This window comes from Mesoplodon mirus (genome assembly GCF_964341445.2).
Source record: "Mesoplodon mirus genome assembly, chromosome: X".
Taxonomy (NCBI): domain Eukaryota; kingdom Metazoa; phylum Chordata; class Mammalia; order Artiodactyla; family Ziphiidae; genus Mesoplodon; species Mesoplodon mirus.
In genome coordinates this window covers 16,084,623-16,105,170 of record NC_138981.1, presented here as the reverse complement: position 1 = coordinate 16,105,170, position 20,548 = coordinate 16,084,623, and the positions used below count along the sequence as shown (strand labels likewise).

General features: G+C 44.5%; 1 long non-coding RNA gene across 1 annotated transcript in view; it reads right to left on the bottom strand.

Annotated features, from left to right (window-relative positions):
- Nucleotides 1-19,281, bottom strand: part of LOC309796035 — a 144,687-nt gene extending 125,406 nt beyond the window's left edge. The window contains exon 1 of the long non-coding RNA XR_014292408.1: nucleotides 19,141-19,281. This is a non-coding gene — a long non-coding RNA (uncharacterized lncRNA). The remainder of the gene's footprint in view (nucleotides 1-19,140) is intronic.
- Nucleotides 19,282-20,548: the final 1,267 nt, after the last annotated feature.

Below are 20,548 nucleotides of genomic sequence, written 5' to 3'. Positions count from 1 at the left end.
GGGAGGTTGGGGTTAGCAGATATGAGCTTTTATATATAGAGTGGATAAACAACAAGGTCCTACTGTATAGCATGGAGAACTATATTCAATATCCTGTGATAAAACATAATGGAAAAAGAATGTTAAAAAGATGCATATATATGTATAACTGAATCACTATGCTGTACAGCAGTAATTAACACAACATTGTAAATCAACTATACTTCAATTTTAAAATATGGACAAAAACTCAAAAAAAAAAAAAAAAAAGACCTGAGGGGAGATGAAGCTGTCAGCACAACCTCGAAGGTGTGTTTTCAAGAAAGGGAACCAAGGCCAGTGTGGCTGGAGCCCAGGCAGAGTGGGAGAACAGGGCCAAGGGGAGTCAGAAAGGTGGGCAAAGCACAGCAGCAAGCCACGGGAGGGTTTTAAACAGAAGAGAGACACCATCTGAGTCCCATCTTTGAAAGGTCTCTCTGGCTGCAGTGTGGGTGTAGAGGACGGCTCATAAGGTGCCAAGAGCAGAAGGCTACCGCAAAATCCAGGCGAGCCAAGACGCTGGCTTAGACGAGGGAGCTATCAGTGGTGGTCAGAGGATGGGTCAGATTCTCGAACTATTTTGGAAGGAAAGTATCCTTACAGCACATATGCTGGCTTGAAACCAAAGTTTGTTATTTGAGCCAAATGTCTAATAAACTTTAGGTCATTGGTATTGCTTTACTCTCCATATGCTTACTCCAAAAATTTTACTGAAGAGTTTTTAATAAGTGTTTAATTTACTCATATTTTATACCAGTTTTTATTGTTAATTATTAATAGGTGCATGAGGTTTTCCCTATACTTAAAAGTGGATGAAACCTAAATCCAACATCTGGTTGTACACAGAATGGAGTATTTGGTTCATAATTCTTATATTCACAATTTTGTGAACAGAATTAATTTTTTTTTTCTATTCAGAAATCATTCTGAACCTTTTAAACCAGAATCTCCACTATCATCTCCCAAGATATCAACATTCACTTATAAACTATTTCCTTAAAATGTTAGTTTTCTTAGAAGTTAATTTGGAAACATGTGTTTGACAATTATTGAGAAACAGTATAGTTCAGTGATTAAAAAATCAAGGACTCTGGAGCCAGTCTGCCCAGTCAAAATTCTAACTCTGCTATTTATTACTTGCGTGATCTTTGGAATGTTTTTAACAATAAGGCAATAATAGCATTTCCCATATGGTAGTGATGTGATGATTAAATTATTTAAATTATCTAACACACAGAAAGTGCTTAGAATAGGCTCTGGTGCATAGTAGGGGCCTTTAGGATGCCAGTCACAGAGCTACATGTCTTTGCTGGCATAACTATTTGAAAGGTGCAGAATAACATTTCATTTAAAAATTAACCCAAAAAATCACATTTCAGATTTTCCCTAATCCAGCATTCGCTTCCTAACTTTCTGTGTCTGTGAGTTCTGACTATAGGTTGTCCACTCACGCCTGGTTTTCATGCTCACTGTCCGCTAGGGAAGCACCAGCATTGAGTTCTCAATTGTGGATTGTGTAGGTAAGAGCAACCACATCAGCAGCACACTGCATGCTGACTATGCCAGACACGGTCGTGGAAAATTTGCCTGTTGCTCCAAAAGAGGTGGATGGAGAGCTAGTCCTGAGGTTGCACTTAGAAAGGGACTGGGACTGAGGCCATCTTGCAGGCTTATTAGGTCAAATGTCTAGTGCCTGGGTTGGGAGGATGTGACCAGCTGGGGCTCCTTGTGGCTTCTGCAACATGGCAGCCACAGGGTAGTCAGACTTCCTATATGGTAGCTCAGGATGCCAACAGTGCCTGTAGAGGGGTGGAGAGGGGGAGCAGGGGAGGCGGGGCATGGGGAGGGAGGGAAGGAGGGAGAGAGAGCACACATGTGCCAGGCAGACACTGTACTGCCTTTTATGACCCAGCCTTGGAAGTCACATACTTGTCACAAAGAATACTGTAGTCTACTAGTTGAGGCTGTCAGAAAGGCCCACCAAATGTTCAAGGGGAAGGAACTTAGACTCCACCTCTGGATGGGGGAGTGGGAAGGTTCTGGAAGAACACGTGGGACTGGAAATTTATGGACATTTGGGGAAAATATGCTCTGCCACAGTTGGCAAGAGTCAGTCAATTGAAGCATGACCTGTGCTGGCCCAGGAGATGATACCCACCATGAACAAAAAGTCCCAGGTCCACCTGAGCCAGTGTACTTTGTAGCTTTACCTGAATGGCCCTACTTTCATCAGATGAAGAGAAAGAGTGATTATGGGGGAAGGAGAAGGGGAAGAAGGACACTCATATTTATTGAGCACCTATTATGCCCGGAATGCTTCGCACAAAGCTGACTGTGGATCAACAACAACTCAGTCCATGATTCTTCAGGAAGGTAATTTGCATTAGACTCAGCTGGCCAGCTTTTCTGCCCTACACCAGCCTCAGCTGTGAGCTGGGCTGGCTGGTGCCTCATCAACATCATCAACCAGTTGATAGGTGAGGCACCTTGGTTCTCCCCAACCTGGTCTCTGTTCATATGATGGACGCAATCCCCAGTACACGGGCACCTTTGAAGTGTCTTCTTACATCACGATTGCTATCATCCCGGGGCCCCAGTCAAGTCACGTGACCAGACAAGCTCCACAAACGTTGCAGGAGTGGGGACGCAGGGAAGGGAAGAATTTTCAGCCATTTTTTGCAGCGTACCCCAGCCTGAGAAGTCAAATTTCATTCACCAACTCCACAATCATCTCTCACAGAAGAGGAGCACGGTGAGAGAAGGGCACAAAGAGACATCCAGGGGCCACCTCTAGCCTAGAATGACAGCAGCATATTTTGAGACAAGGAAGAAGTATGAATGGGAGAAGAGTGAGGGGAAACTTGGCAGTAATGAGGACTTGAGAGGTAGAGAAAGAGTGAATTTTGGTGCGTCACTGAGAGATAACATGGCTGAGAATGGTTCTGCAGCCAGACTGCGTGGATAACAATTCTGGCGCACTGCTGCTTAACTATTTTTGACCTTGGGATGTGATAATACATGTAAAACACTTGTTCCTGGCACATCGTCAAGGATCAATGAATCATCACGGTCACCATCATCTGTGTGGAGGTTACAGAGGGGAAGTGATAGGACAGAGGATTTTGATGAAGTTTTGTAACATTTCACTTGCCGCCAATTCCCTTTTGATATTTCCTGGAGAAAGATAGGACAAAAGCCTTAAGTATTCATTTCTTTTGTGTCTGCCAGACTGTCTTTCTTCAAATGGGATGTTAGCCAAGACTGGAGATGTGGAGCTGCGTTTCCATTGGGATTATTCACAGAAAATGATGTTCTTATTTCATCCTCACAACCACTCTGCAAGGTAGGTGCTACTCTTCCTTTACAGGTAAAGAAACAGAAACCCAAGGAGGTCAGATGGATGGCTCTAGGTTACTTATACACGGCAGATCCAGGATTCAAGACTAGATCCATCAGAGTTCAAGCCCATGCCCTTCCTTCTTTCCTTTCTTAAACTTACTAGGAAGTTTCTTTTCCTTTATTGCATTTCTTTTCTTTCGAAGACAACATGGGCCCACTGTAATCCAAAGGTGTATAAAGTTAATATTTTTACCCCAAGACCCTCTTCTCCTCAGGATCACCATCATGACCATGGTCCCTGCCTGCCCCACCTCCATCTTGCTGAAGTAACCAACATTATCAACATGGTGTGCATCTTTCTACACATTTCTCCATACTCCTATAGACATATAGACACATGTATAGAGGATGTTAACTGCTATTAACTTTTACAAAAAATGGATCATATTATAAAGTATTCTGCAAATTGCCTCTCTTAACAATACATCACAAAGCAATCTTGAGAAAGAAAAATGGAGCTGCAGGAATCAGGCTCCCTGGCTTCAGACTATACTACAACACTAAAGTAATCAAAATAGTATGGTACTGGCACAAAAACAGAAATACAGATCAATGGAAGAGGATAGAAAGCCCAGAGATAAACCCACGCACCTATGGTCAACTAATCTTTGACAAAGGAGGCAAGAATATACAATGGAGAAAAGGCAGTCTCTTCAATAAGTGGTGCTGGGAAAACTGGACAGCTACATGTAAAAGAATGAAATTAGAACACTCCCTAACACCATACACAAAAATAAACTCAAAATGGATTAGAGACCTAAATGTAAGACCGGACACTATAAAACTCTTAGAGGAAAACATAGGCAGAACACTCTCTGACATAAATCGCAGCAGTATCTTTTTCGAGCCATCTCCTAGAGTAATGAAAATAAAAACAGAAATAAACAAATGGAACCTAATTAAATTTAAAGGCTTTTTCACAGTGAAGGAAACCATAAACAAAACGAAAAGACAACCTACAGAATGAGAGAAAATATATGCAAACAAATCGACCAACAAGGGATTAATCTCCAAAATATACAAACAGCTCATGCAGCTCAATATCAAAAAAACAAACAACCTAATCCAAAAATGGGCAGAATATCTAAATAAACATTTCTCCAAAGACATACAGATGGCCAAAAAGTACATGAAATACCCTGAGAAAACCATAATTCAAAAAGAGACATGTACCAAAATGTTCATTGCAGCTCTATTCACAATAGCCCGGAGCTGGAAACAACCTAAGTGTCCATCATCGGATGAATGGATAAAGAAGATGTGGCACATATATACAATGGAATATTACTCAGCCATAAAAAGAAACGAAACTGAGCTATTTGTAATGAGGTGGATAGACCTAGAGTCTGTCATACAGAGTGAAGTAAGTCAGAAAGAGAAAGACAAATACCGTATGCTAACACATATATATGGAATTAAAAAAAAATGTCATGAAGAACCTAGGGGTAAAACGGGAATAAAGACACAGACCTACTTGAGAATGGACTTGAGGATATGGGGAGGGGGAAGGGTAAGCTGTGACAAAGCGAAAGAGAGGCATGGACATATATACACTACCAAACGTAAGGTAGATAGATAGTGGGAAGCAGCCGCAGAGCACAGGGAGATCAGCTCGGTGCTTTGTGACCGCCTGGAGGGGTGGGATGGGGAGGGTGGGAGGGAGGGAGATGCATGAGGGAAGGGATGTGGGAACAGATGTATATGTATGACTGATTCACTTTGTTATAAAGCAGAAACTAATAAAAAAAAAACTAGTAAAAACGAAAAAAAAACACAAAAAGCACATGAAAAGATGCTCAACATCACTAATTATTAGAGGAATGCAAATCAAAACTACAATGAAGTATCACCTCCCACCGATCAGAATGGCCATCATGAAAAAATCTACAAACAGTAAATGCTGGAGAGGATGTGGAGAAAAGGGAACCCTCCTACACTGTTGGTGGGAATGTAAATTGGTATAACCATATGGAGAACAGTATGGAGGTTCCTTAAAAACTAAAAATAGAGCTACCATATGATCCAGCATTCCCACTCCTGGGCGTATATCCAGAGAAAACCATAATTCAAAAAGAGTCATGTACCACAATGTTCATTGCAGCTCTATTTACAATAGCCAAGACATGGAAGCAACCTAAATGTCTATTGACAGAGGAGTGGATAAAGAAGATGTGGTACATATATACAATGGAATACTACTCAGCCATTAAAAAAATGAAATAATGCCATTTGCAGCAACATGGATGGACCTAGAGATTGTCATATTGAGTGAAGTCAGACAGGGAAAGACAAATATCATATGATATCACTTATATGTGAAATCTAAAAAAAAGTTACAAATGAACTATTTATGAAACAGAAATAGAGTCACAGATGTAGAAAACACACTTATGGTTACCCGGGGAGGGAGGGGGGGAGGGGTAAATTGGAAGATTGGGGTTGACATATATATACTACTATATGTAAAATAGATAATAAGGACCTACTGTATAGCACAGGGAACTCTACTCAATACTCTGTAATGACCTATATGGGAAAAGAATCTAAAAACGTGTGGAGATATATATATATATATATATATATATATATATATATATATATATATATATATATATATATATATATATATATATGTATGTATAACTGATTCACTTTGCTGTATACCTGAAACTAACACAACATTGTAAACCAACTATACTCCAATAAAAAATTTTTTTAAAACAGGAAAAAAACCAATACATCACAGACATCCTTCTAAGGCAACTAACATAGATCTAAATAATTCTTTGTAAAAACTGCACAGCCTACACACTGTGAATAGGATACACAATTTATGCAACAATTTTTCTGTTGACTGGTGTTCTGGCTGCTTCAAGAGTTTTTTTCCCCTACAGGCAAGACACAAGTACATCTTTATAGATCTACTTATATACCGATGATTGTGTGTCTATAGAATATATTCTGAAATGTAGGTCTTTTGGGTCCCAAATGTTGCAGTTACCTATTACTGTGCAACAAACCATCCCAAAACTTAGTGGCTTAAAAAATAACAATAATTTCCTTTTGACCTCAAATCATCTTCAATTCAGCAAGGAGTCAGAAGGGATGGATCACCTCTGTTCTCAGTGGTATCAGTTGGGTCAGTTCAACTGTGGGCTGGGAGATCTACTTTCAAGATGGCTCATTCACAAAACTAGTAAGCAGTTGTCAGCTGTTGATTAGGAACTCAGTCAGGACTATGGGTCAGGGGCCTTAATTCCTCTCCACTTGGACCACCACTCCACAGGCTACTTGGGCTTCCTCACAGCATGGTGGCTGGCTTATAAGCATGAGTGTGTCAAAAAGAACCAGGCAGAAATTGCATTACCTTTTTATAACCTAACCTCAGAAGTCATGCAGTATCACTTTTACCACATTCTACTTGTGGAAATAGTCACAAGTCCACCCAGATCCAAGTGTAGGGGAATTAGACTCCACCTTCTGATCTTCTGATGGTGGTGATGGAGGGGCAAGGTTTTGGAAGAGCATGTGGGATGGAAGATATTGCTGCAGCATCTTTGGAAAATACAGTCCTACCAGACAAAGATCACACTGCTAATAAGTAATGGAACTAAGACTAAAACCTTGGTCTGTTTTTTATTTCATAAGGTGATGCTGTGTTTTAGTGGCATTTGGGTGGAGCCATCTCCTGAGGGTTAAATTTGGGGTATGCAATCAAGTCAAGGAAAGACTGAACACAGGGGCCAAGTGTGCACTAAACCTTATGGTAATAACCTACCAGGATCATCCAATGACTTCAAAAGCCCCTGTCTGCAGTGAAATGCCTTTCTGCCTATAGCATACAAGGTTAAGACATGGTGGCTAAGGAGCCACAGGGACTTCCTAATGGTTTTGGCAACCAAGCGCCTTCCAGAGGATGTCTGTCTAGCACTGCTGCTCCCATTCATCATTTACCACCTATCCCAGAAGGGAGCTTTCATTCAGCCTCAATACATTCATACTATCCTGAGCAAGAAAGTAAAATAACTCAGTTCTGCTTTTTGTTCTGTTTTTCTTCTTTTTACATTTTTGCTTGGACAGAGTGGAGCAGTTCAGACCAGGAGATGAAAAGAACAAAAGGTCAGCTGGAGCAGGAAAAGCTACTTACCACACAAAAGGACATGGTTACACAGTCAAAGCCCGAGAGGTAAGTGTGTTACTGTGCAGTGTGAGGCATGAGTGCATTTCAGAATATTAAATTATGTTTAAAAAATTGTCCTTGGGTCTTTGACCTTCTTTATTTCTTCCACTTAGATGCCTCATTTATTTACCCCAAACATAAACCACAGCCTTGTTCTGAGGCTTCATCTATTTTGGGGGGGGGGTTAGTATTTAACTAAGCTATGAACGATTTGTCTCAAAGAACCATCAATCCCCATCCTCACCTTCCATCCTCCTACCCCATCCCCACAGCTTGGCCACTAACCCCTTAATGGAGTTCCAAATCTCTGTTCCTCCTTCACTCAGGAGGATTAGGCTTGTGGGATTGAGACCAGTCCCTGACAGCAGACACACTCTAGGCCAACGTCTATGGCAACTTCTCCCCAACTCATGATATCCTTTCAGAGTCATGTGAGCTGCAGGTAGGACACTACTTGATTCCAGGATGCCTTCTACTTGTTTCCAAATTCGTGGGCCTGGTAGCACAGGTAGGATATTAGCAACCCCAAATATACATTAGGTTGCTAGGGCTGTGAGGAAGAATCTGTTCCAGGACTCTCTCCTAGCCTCTGGTGGTTATCTGTCAATCTTTTTTTCTTTCTTTTTTTAATTAAAAAAAAACTATACATTTTTTAAAGCTTACTTTCCATTTACAGTTGTAACAAAATATTGGCTATATTCCCTGTGCTGCCCAATACATCTTTGAGCCTACCTTACACCCAACAGTTTGTACCTACCACCCCGCCACCCCTATAATGTCTTTCCCCTCACTCTCCCCACTGGTAACCACTAGCTTGTTCTCTACAACTGTGAGTCTGATTCTTTTTTGTTATATTCACTATCTTGTTGTATTTTTTAGATTCCACATGTGATATCATACAGTATTTGTCTTTCTCTGACTTATTTCACTTAGCATAATGCCCTCTGAGTCCATCCATGTTGCTGCAAATGGCAAATTTTCCTTCTTTTTTATGCCTGATTAATATTCCATCATATATATATATGTTGGCAATTGTATATAATGCTGCCATGAACATTGGGGTGCACGTATCTTTTTGAATTAGTCTACAAATAACAAATGTTGGAGAGGGTGTGGAGAAAAGGGAACCCTCCTACACTGCTGGTCGGAATGTAAGTTGGTGTAGCCACTATGGAAAACAGTATGGAGGTTCCTCAGAAAACTAAAAATGGAATTACCATATGATCCAGCGATCCCACTCCTGGGCATACATCTGGACAAAACTATAATTCTAAAAGATACATGCACACCTATGTTCATAGCAGCACTCTTCGCAATACCCCAGACATGGAAACAACCTAAATATCCATCGACAGATGAATGGAGAAAGAAGATGTGATACATATATACAATGGAATACTACTCAGCCATAAAAAAGAATAATGTCATTTGCAGCAACATGGATGCAACAAGAGATTATCATACTAAGTGAAGTACATCAGAAAGAGAAAGACAAATATCATATAATATCACTTATATGTGGAGTCTAAAATATGTCAGAAATGAACCTATCTACGAATCAGAAACAGACTCACAGACGTAGAGAACGGACTTGTGGTTGCCAGGGTGGGGGTGGGGGAGGAATGGAATGGGAGCTTGGGCTTAGTAGATGCAAACTATTACATATAGAATGGATAAATGACAAGGTCCTACTGTATAGCACAGGGGATTATACCCAATGTCCTGGGATAAACCATAATGGAAAACAATATAAAAAAGAATGTATATATGTGTATAACTGAGACACTTTGCTGTACAGCAGAAGTTAACAGAACATTGTAAATACTTCTATTAAAAAAACATTAAAAAAGAAATAAATACAAGGAATCCAAAAGGAATCCAAACAGAAGAAGAAGTAAAATTGTCACTGTTTGCAGATGACATGGTACTATACATAGAAAATCCTAAAGATGCTACCAGAATGCTGCTAGAGCTCGTCAATGAATTTGGTAAAGTTTCAGAATACAAAATTAATATACAGAAATATGTTGCATTTATGTACACAAACAATGAACTAGCAGAAAGAGAAATTAAAGAAATAATTCCATTTATCACTGCACAAAAAAGAATAACATACCTAGGAATAAACCTACCTAAGGAGGCAAAAGAGCTGTACTCAGAAAACTGTAAGACACTGATGAAAGAAATTGAAGATGACACAAACAGATGGAAAGATACACCATGTTCTTGGATTGGAAGACTCAATATTGTTAAAATGACCATACTACCCAAGGCAATCTACAGATTCAATGCAAACTCTATCAAAATACCAATGGCATTTTTCATAGAACTAGAACAAATAATTTTAAAATATGTATGGAAATACAAAAGACCCTGAATAGCCAAAACAATCCTGAGAAAGAAGAATCCCTGACTTCAGACTATACTACAAAGCTACAGTCATCAAAACAGTATGGTACTGGCACAAAAATAAACACATAGATCAGTGGAACAGGATAGAGAGCCCAGAAGTAAACTCATGTACTTATGGTCAAATAATGCACAACAAAGGAGGCAAGAATACACAATGGAGAAAAGGCAGTCTCTTCAATAAGTGGTGCTGGGGAAAGTGGACAGCTACATGTAAAAGAATGAAATTAGAACATTCTCTAACACCATATAAAAAAAGAACTCAAAATTGATTCGAGATCTAAATGTAAGACTGGATACTATAAAACTCCTAGAGGAAAATACAGGCAGAACACTCTTTGACATAAATTGCAGCAATACTTTTTTTGATCTACTTCCTAAAGTAAAGGAAGTAAAAGCAAAAATAAACAAATTAAACTTATAACCTTTTGCATAGCAAAGGAAACCATAAACATAATGAAAAGACAACCTACTGAATGGGAGAAAACATTTGCTTGCAATCTCTGATGTTCCTTGGCTTGTAGATGCATCACCCTGATTTCTGCCTTCGTGTTCATATGGTTGTTCTCCCTGTGTGTGTGCATGTGTCTGTGTCCAAATTTCCCCTTTTCGTAAGGACACAGTCATATCAGATGAGCACGCACCCTAATGACCTCATCTTAATTTGATCATCTGCAAAGACCCTATCTCCAAATAAGGTCACATTCACAGGTACTGGGGTTAGGACTTCAACCTATTTGGGGGAGACATAATTCAACACACAACAGACGTCTATGCACTAATCCCTGGAACCCATGAATATGTTACATTACATGGCAAAAGGAACTTTGCAGATGTGATTAAGATTACTCAAAGGATTTTGAGATGGGAAGATTATCCTGAATTGTCCAAGTGAGCCCGACAGCATCACATGAGCCCTTAAAGTAGAAAATCTTTTCCAACGATGGAGAGACAGATATGTGAGGATGGAAGAATGGTCAGAGAGATGTGATGCTGAAGGTGATGGAAGAGGGCCCCAAGTCAAGGAATGTGGCAGCCTCTAGAAGCTAAAAAAAAAAAAAAAAAAAAAAGAAAGAAAAATCAAAGAAATTGATTTTTTCCTAGAGCTTTCAGAAAGGAATGCAGCCCTGCCAACACCTTGATTTTAGCCCAAGGAAACTTATGTCAGACTTCTGACCCACAGAACTGTAAGTTACTAAAATTGTCTTAAGTCACCAAGTTTGTGGTAATTTTTAAGGCAGCAATAGAAAATGGGTCTTAGGTCACGTTCCCTAGAAGCAGAACCTGAGATGAGGATTTCTGTGCAAGTGATTGGGTGGGGGGAGCAGGATAGGATGCGGGGGAGGAAAGCTAAGCAACAATGTGGTCTCTACTGGAGACTGCCTTCAGCCTGATCCTATGAGGAGCTCTGGATCACAAATAGCACCACCAAGTAGGTCAGAATTCCAGAAGGCTTTTCTACCCCCATGCCAGTCAGTGATTGATCAAGGTCGTGGGGGTTTGGGGGAGAGGTTTAAGTAAGGGAGGGGCAGAGCTTGCAGAGACAGGAGCAGCTATGAGTTATCAGCCAAAGCTCCCAGTAGCTGGGAAATGAGGGTCCTACAGATAACCTTTATGACCTTCAGCTGCCTCTCGTATAGACCACCAGGACAATTTTTTCCCCCACAATTTTAGGGCACATTTTTTCCTGTGCCTCTTCAAGGACATGACCTTGCCCTGGTCAGCCCAAGGCCTCTATCTACTGGGAGATGGGGTGGGGCAGGGTGAGAGATTATTTTCCTATAGAGGGAATGTGGTGAGAAAGACCAAAGAGATATTTGGCTTTTGACATTCAAAATTGAAATATGCAGCAGGCAAGGGGCTTGCAAGCCAAGAGATGGTCTTCAGGAAAGATTTTCCAGAATCCTTTGTCACCTCTTGGAGCCAGTCAGCAAATGAACTTGGATGACTCTGATTCTGGGTTTTTAGTACGGTGGAAAAGGGGAGACCTTTGTCTGCTATGAAGGCATAGCTGGAGTCAGGAAGAAGGAAACATGACAAAACGGAAATAAAAGCCTACCCCTTTCCCAGCCTACGAATTTGTGAAAAGTAGGAGAGTGTGAGGTGAGCAAGCAGTCACAGGGGTGTGTCCTGAGCGCCCCTTTCTGGAACGTGCAGTAGCCACACTGGGAAACAAGAGGGGCTCAGACCAACCTCAAACAGTCACCTTAAAGTCAACTGGGAGGTAATGGCATTGAGCACAGGGGTCTCTGGTCTCCCCAAGCTGCCTTCGTTCCCAGGAGGGTATGACACCTAAGTTAAGAGCAAGAGGGCCCACTACAAGCCTACCTTGGCAGGACAAGGTCACCCTGCAGGGGGCTGCACAGAGGCGTCCACAGGTACCCAGGGGGCTGCAGCCAGCAGGAGCCCCGGGGAGGCCTAGTCATCCCAGGAGGGCCACAGGCCTTGACCACCCCTAGAGAATGGTCCGAGCCCAAGTTGCACCAGCAAAAAAGACATCGGTCTAGTGTCCACAAGAGGCTAAGGAACCTGCCCAAGTCCCTTTCCTCCCGGAGTTGGGAAAGCGCTCTGAGAGCCAAAGTTTTCACCAATTCAAAGTCTGAATATCTCCTCAAAGACCCATTTACATGATCACAACTGACTACATCAAAACCAGATTGGACATTTCATGTACGTTTTTCCCCACCAACAAGCAGGTGGGGCCTTAGCAGACTCATTAAGGATCAAATAATAACTTTTCGACACAGCCCCTGCGCAGGTGTTTGATCCTGCCATGTGCACCATGACGAGGGTGGGCCAAAGGGTCTTCCATGTGCTTCCTGACCTTGACGTTTTGGGACCGTGACCTGCCGCAGCGGGAGGCCCCGGGAGTGGAGAACACGTGGAGAAGAGGTCCACCCTGGCTCTCCATGGCTTCTGGGGCGGAGCTGGGGGCCCTCGCTTCCCCGCTGCAGCCTCAGGCCCGGGTCCTCCAGCTCGTCCTGCTCCTCTACTATTCCCCCCGCCCCGCAGCAGGAACTTGGTGCTTTTCAGGGCTCAAGAGCACCTCTGTCATCGGAGAGAGGGCAAAGGGCAGAGAGCGAGCCTCTTCTCGTAGTTCTCAGGAAAGGTTTGCTGGAGGGAAGGCGAGGAACCCCGCTGAGGTTACCATGAGGTTCAGAGATGGTCAGTGAGTTCCAGCGGCTCAACCAACACCAACTGAACTCGACATTCTAGAACATGCCAGTTCTGCCCCCATGATCATGGCCTCACCTGCTTTTCCTTTCACTTCGACTGCTTTGCTTCAACTGCATGGTTTCTCCTTCAAGCCCCACTCAAATGCCACCTCCTCAAGGAAGCAATCCCTGACAACTCCAGGAAGAGATGCCTCCCTCCTCTGGGCTACATTTTGTCCTGGCTGCTAATACAGAATTAAGTTCCTTTCGAGGGTTTCTGCCTTATTTATTTATTTACTTATTTATTTACTTATTTATTTATTTACTTACTTACTTATGTATGTATGTATGTATGTATGTATGGCTGCGTTGGGTCTTTGTTGCTGCGCGCAGGCTTTCTCTAGTTGCGGTGAGCAGGGGTTACTCCCCGTTGTGGTGCGCGGGCTTCTCATTGCAGTGGCTTCTCTTGCTGCGGAGCACGGGCTCCAGGCGCACAGGCTTCAGCAGCTGTGGCACACAGACTCAGTAGTTTTGGCGCACGGGCGCAGCCGCTCCAGGGCCTATGGGATCCTCCCGGGTCAGGGCTTGAACCCGTGTCCCTGCATTGGCAGGCAGATTCCCAACAATTGTGCCACCAGGGAAGCCCCTCTGCCTCCCCTTTTAAACGAAATTTCCAAACTCAGGTGCTGCCTTGGTCTCAGTTCTGTGTCCCCAGGGCCTGGCACATTGAAGACACTCAACAAATGCTTCTGGAATGAAGGACAGGCAGGAGGTGTGTCCCTGGACCAGGGGCATCATCATCATCACCTGGGAGCTTGTTAGAAATGCAGAAGCGCAGGCCCCGCCCCCTGGTAATTCCTATATACGGTAATGCCTGAGCACCGCTGCCTCACACACCGTGGACTCAGGGACCTGCTGCCTGCATTGTGGGCAATGTTCTTCCTCAATGGCCTGACAGTAAATACTTTCAGCTTTGTGGGCCACGTACAGTATCTGTGGCAACTACTCAATACTGTCATTGCAGCATGAAAGCAGCCATAGACCATGTGTAAATGGGTGAGCAGGGCTGTGTTTCAATAAAACTTTATCTACAGGAACAGATGGCTGGCAGGATTTGGCCTGCAGGCCAGTTTGCCAACCCATGGTTTACCAGAAGGAAAGGTGAACGCGCTCATGGAAACAATACTGTTTTGTCCCAATCTCCCCTCCCACCCATGCTTCCACACTGAGCTTCTAAAAGGGGAGAAATTCCCAGTAACTCTTAGAGAAATGAGTAGCTTGACCTCTTAGCAGCTGAGCGCTCTTGTAGAATATCCCTTGCTTTTCATGGCGCCATTCGTAATTTGGAAGTGTTTCTTTTTGTGTGAAATTTTTGAGAGGAGAGATGCTTCAGAACCCTCTTTTATTTTTTTTAAAATAAAGTATCAATAAAAATGTGCATGTACAAAAGAATGTATAAAACATATGTACAGTCCACAGAGGAGCAATGAACTGATCACCTATGTACCATCACACAGCCAAGAATTCAAACTTTATCTTCCCCCAGAAGCCCCTGCACCCCCATGTCCATCTATAATTGAACTATCCTGTCCACCCCCACCAGAGGTAACTGTTATCCTTAATTGTGTACTAATCTCCCTCTTGGTTTGCTTTCTATTTTTTAATCATCTGTGCAGTTATTCTTAATTTTTTCATTTCCCCTTTGTTGAACTTCAGGCAAATGGAATCATTCTGCATGACTCCCTCTGTGACTTACTTCTTCCCAGCAACATCTAATTTTTGAGATTCAGCCATGTTGATGTAGGTAGCTGTAGTTCCCTCATTTTCACTGCTGTATAGTATGCCATTATATGCACTATGCTACCACAACTCATTCATCCATTCTGTTGTTGACAGACACATGGGTTTTTTCCAGTTTGGAGCTGTTGTGTGTCCATGAACGTTCTTGCACACACCTCCTAGTGCATGTGTGCAAGAGTTTCCCTAGGGCATACGCTGTGGAACGGGACTGCTGCTTTGTAGGACGTGCACATGGGCAGGTCTACTTGGTAATACTAAAGTCTAGATTCAGCCATTCTCCCACAAGCAGTGGGTGAGGCTTCCTATTGTTCCACATCCTGGTCTCATGGATTTACTGATTCCAGTTCTCGCCATCCTTTTGTCTCCCTTTCAGTCATGGTTCTGGCCTCATGACCTTGGCTTTTTCCTTGGGTAACTCTTCAGTTCTCCCACACAATTCATTCATTCAGCACCTACCCTACATCCAGACATCAAGTTGGGGGCTAGAGCTTGGACAAATATAAGATGTAGACTCTGCCCTCAAGGTGCTCAGTGTACTGATTACAAGAGACATGTAAGAGTTGCCATATGATCCAGCAATCCCACTCCTGGGCATATATCTGGACAAAACTATAACTCAAAAAGATACATATACTTTTATGTTCACAGCAGCACTATTTACAATAGCCAAGATGTGGAAACAACCTAAATGTCCATTGACAGATGACTGGATAAAGATATCGTACATATATACAGTGGAATACTACTCAGCCATAAGTAAAAACGAAACAATACCATCTTCAGCAACATGGACAGACCTAGAGGTTTTCATACCAACCGAAGTAAGTCAGAAAGAGAAAGACAAATACCATATGGCATCACTTATATGTGGAATCTAAAATATGACACAAATGAACTTATTTACGAAACAGAAACAGTCTTGCAGACAGAGAGGACAGACTTGTGGTTGCCAAGGGGGAGGGGATTGGGGGAGGGATGGAGTGGGAGATTGGGATTAGCAGATGCAAACTATTATGTACAGGATGGATAGACAACAAGGTCCTACTGCAGAGCACAGGGAACTATTCAATATCCTGTGATCAACCATGATGGGAAAGAATATAAAAGAGAATGTATATATATATATATATATATATGTATAACTGAATCATTTTGCTGTACTGCAGAAATTAACATGACGTTGTAAATCAACTATTCTTCATTTTAAAAAAACACAGACATATAAACAAATCTTTGTAAAATAATGTGGTTCAGGCAACGACAGAAATGCTTGCAAATCATTACGAGAGCTCTGAGGAGGGACACTGCAGGGCTTGGGTCCAAGAGGCGAATGGCTCTGCAGACGGGGCTGGGTGGAGAGGAGTGCCAGCCCAGACACCGTCAACGTGGATTACTGATGCACGCGCGCGCGCACGCACGCACGCACACACACACACACACAGAGATTCCCACCCCCAGAGTGCTAGCTCAGCTTAAAAGACTGTGAAGTGTCAGATCTGAGATTCCAGTCCCTTTCCCACAGGGAAAGGAATGTGAATTAAGTTGAAGTTTCCTTTGAAAATGCTTCTAAGTTTCTAATGGCCTGGCTCCACATGCCGGGCCGCTGCCCTATACAGAGAGGGGCTTGGAAAGCCCCACACCTACAACAAAGCATCTCCCCAACCCAGGCCAAACTCACTCTGTGCTCTTAGGCTAAAGTTGCTATTAATGGCTGTTCCACGAGGGAAAAGCAGCCTCCAACTGGGCACAGAGTCGGTGATGTCACTCATCCACCCACACACCCTCACAGCTATTCCCCATTTTGGCACATGGCACCTGGTGCGCTTTCCCACCCAATCACCAGTATCTGTGTCTCGTTTGGCGGGCTGCTCTGATCATCGACAATGAGCTGCCCAGAGACAGTGTATTGGTGACGTACTGATGGGTATAGGGTGTAAACACCTCTTGTCCCTTAACGCGGACACAAACTCCAGAGCACCTTTGCAGGCATGAGTCAGTTACCCCCATGGGCTTTGCCAGTTGCCTCGCCCTTGCCGGGCCCCCTTCCCTCCCCAGCCCCACTTCCCCCTCCCCTCCCAGTCTTTAAATACAGTGCCCGTCCCATGAAGCCTCAGGCCAGGGTGTGCTTTAGGGAACCCATCCTAAGACAAAAGGCGAGTATGACTGGGGGTGGCTGCCGTTCCCACGGGCTTGATTTCGGTGAGGGCCGGGCAGGGGGAGCTGACTGCTTAAAGCCTCTGACCTTTGTCCGCGCCACCTGGTGACAGGCACCCGGGCCAACACTGTTCCTTCTCCAGGCTGCAAGCCACAGTGTGACAGGGCCTGGCTCCCCTCACCAACGGCCCTGTGTCTCCCCAACCTTGGCCAGGTATTGCAAGCTCACCAAACTTTCTGGGCCAAGACCTTCTCTGCTCAAATGCTAACAGGTCTCCTAGAAGCCATGGAAAGTAGCTTCCTTGGTCAACTTTGCTTGGGCTAGCCCGAGTGGTTCTGCCAGGTGTCAGGGTGACAGCACAAAGGTTTGAGTGCTAAGCACTCATCCTGGGGTTACAACGGGAAAGGGTGTGGGAGCACTTCTCCCGCGGAGGGGCGACGACCAAAGAACTGTCACTCCACATGGAGCCTTTCCTGCCCATGCTTGTTCTGAAGGAAATTCTGTTAAGAGGCGTCCTTGACCACAGAGGATCATGAACACGCTAAGGGAATGTTTCTCATCTGAATGGAGCGCCTCTAAATCACGTATCTTGGCTGCACAGACCCTGCTGACTCGGGATGTCAGAACTGGCAGGTGAGAAAAATCCTTACCGTCCATCACTGCAAAACTCATCTTCCCCCTGGGGTCCAAAGCTAGCAGAGCTGAGGAAAAAGAAAACACATCGAGGAGGAGACCCTGCAGGAAAACCAGCCAGGATTTTCGGATTCAGAGACGCCAACATTCATCATCATTAGACAAATGAAGAGTTAAGCCAAGGGTCGGCAACCTACGTTACTGGCTCCCTCCTCGGAAGGGCTGGCAGGAAGGCGAGCCACGTACCTGGTGAGAGGCCCACGGACTGTGGCCCAGGTGCCTCGTGAAGACCTTCAGCAAAGCCGTGGCCAGGAACCCTTGACGCTCCTGCCCCAATCTCTGCATCCTAGGCAGAAACTTGGGAGAAGGTCCTTGTCAACCCGAGGAGAGCGGACACGAAGCACAAGATGGGTTCTGGAGAGGGCATAGGGAGGCTCAAGAGGGAGAGGGCTCAGGGAGGAAGAGATCCCCAGGGGCATGTAGGGCTATGGGCAAGGCTGCGACGTGTTCGCCAAATCCCTTTCCTGTCTTCACTGGCACACAGCAGGATACATTTCCCAGCCTCCCTTGCATTAGGCATTGACAAGTGACTGAGTTCTGGCTAACGGAATGTGGACAGAAACATGGACGACTCGGCCTCGTCTGGCCCACAGAACCTCCTCCAGGAGCCCCTGCGCTCCCCTCCCCAACCTGCCTTCCAAAGGCAGACGATTTCGCAGGCAACAGCGAAGCCCGGGAGGGCAGAGCCACAGGTGGAAGGCATCTGGGTCCCTGCATGACCGCGTGGAGCCGAACTCCCTCCCCCCATGGCCAGCTGGGCTTTGTGTGAGCCACACACCAATGTCGCCTGCGTTAAGCCCCTGAGATTGACGGGTTTCTTTGTTACAGCAGCTGACATTACCTCCATTAATTCAGCAGGGAAGCTGAACCATGAGAAAAGCAACCTTTGATGTTTCACAACTGGGCCAAGGATGGGCCCCACAGACAATAATCCTCACAAGAAGCAAACAAACCAACAGAAAACTAGCTACCTGGATCCAAAAGTCCCCTTCCCGGTCTGAGAAATCGTGTACACAGACCAAGTGCTGTGCAGGCTGACAAGACAAGACATGAATCCGGCTTGGTCACTGGCTAGTTGTGTGACCTCGCAAGGACACTTCACCTCTGAGGCACAATCTCCTCACCTGTAAGCTACAGAGAACCACATCCCGTTTCTGTGGTGGTTGTAATGCTCAGATTGAATGAGACGACACATCTACTGTCCACACAGTGCCCCCCTTAAATATGAGTTTCCATTCTCTTGTCTTTCTCTGGAAACTTCTCAACACTCCCAGTTTTCCCCATAATCACTGGGTGGTGTCTGACCTCGATGAAATCGCCGAAACACATACCTCTTGCAATTTATCAGGTGCAGGAGAAAGACAGGGCCTGGTACTGGTCTGCTCTGTCATGCTGGGGCAACCGGACCAAGGCTTTCATTCCACTGATGGATCACGTTCATTTCAAGCTGCGTTTGGCTGCTCCGAGAAATTCATCCCCAGTCCTCACAGTGAGCTGGAAGGCTGGCCTGGCCCCAAAGACACCTCAGCAAATCTGCTACCCAGCTCCAGTGGCGGACAGCCAGGCGTCTGGTCCCTCGGCCTCAGTCGGGCAGCTGTGAGTGACAGGCAGCAGGGAGCTGAAGATCTGCTCTGGCTTCTAGAAAAACAGCAGCAGCAGCAGCAGGCTCTACCGGAAAGCAGCCCTGCCAGCATGGCTGATGCAGACGCCCCGCTGCCCAGGGACCCACACCGGAGGGTAAAACAGCAGGTAATTGATGGCTTCCCAAACTAACTTAGCAGACTGAGTTGACTCTGAAGTTTAAGACAGAGTTTTGATTCCAGCCCGACCCTAGTGGGCCATTTCCTGACAGCTCGGAGCAGCAAGCAGGAGCTGACTGTTGCTTCTTCGGCCGCAGACACAAATAATGCCTTGCAAGTGGCGGCGGCTCTAGTCGTGGGTCTCGGCCCTGCCTGCATAGTGGAATCACCTGGGAGCTTTAAAAAACGCCCGCTGCGCAGGCTGCTGACGCCAGCGTTTCCGGGGCTGGGGCCCAGGCAGCTGGGGTTTTTTTAAGCTCCCCAGGTGATTCCACTAAGCGGCCAAGGGCAAGAATCACTGGGCTACAGCCTCCAAGTTCTCGCCCAGGCATTAGCTCCCTTGATGTTGGCCCCATTTGACAGAGCAGACAATAAACTCAGACAGGAAAAATCATTTGCTTAAAGTCATATGCTTGGTAACTGAAGGAGCTGGGACACGGCCCAGGCCTTTGGGTATTTAATTCAGTCATCTTTCTCTTCAACCCTTCTGGTCTCATCTTCCTCTTCTATAAAATGAACAAATCATTAACCTACCTCACAGGGTTGTTGTGAGGATGAAACAACTCGATTTTCTTTATTTATTTTACTTTATATCTACATATGGCCTTCCGCTGTGCCCAGCACGATTCTACCACTTTACAAATAATATGAACTCGGCTAAGTTCACTAAAATAGCCTCCTGTACCTTCCTACACCCCTGAGGGGAATTGCTCTAGGGAGCAATTTAGCAGCCCTAGCAATTGCCTTTAAAATGTGTGAACTTTTTGACCAAGCAAGTCTCGTAAGTCATGCAAAGGAAATAATTAAGGATGTCTTTGAAAAAATTTAACCACAAGGGTGATCACTGCAGTTTTTATAATGACAAAATGGAAACACTAATGTTCGAATATAATGGATTCATTAAATAAATGATAGCACATCAAAAAAACTGAACTCGCAT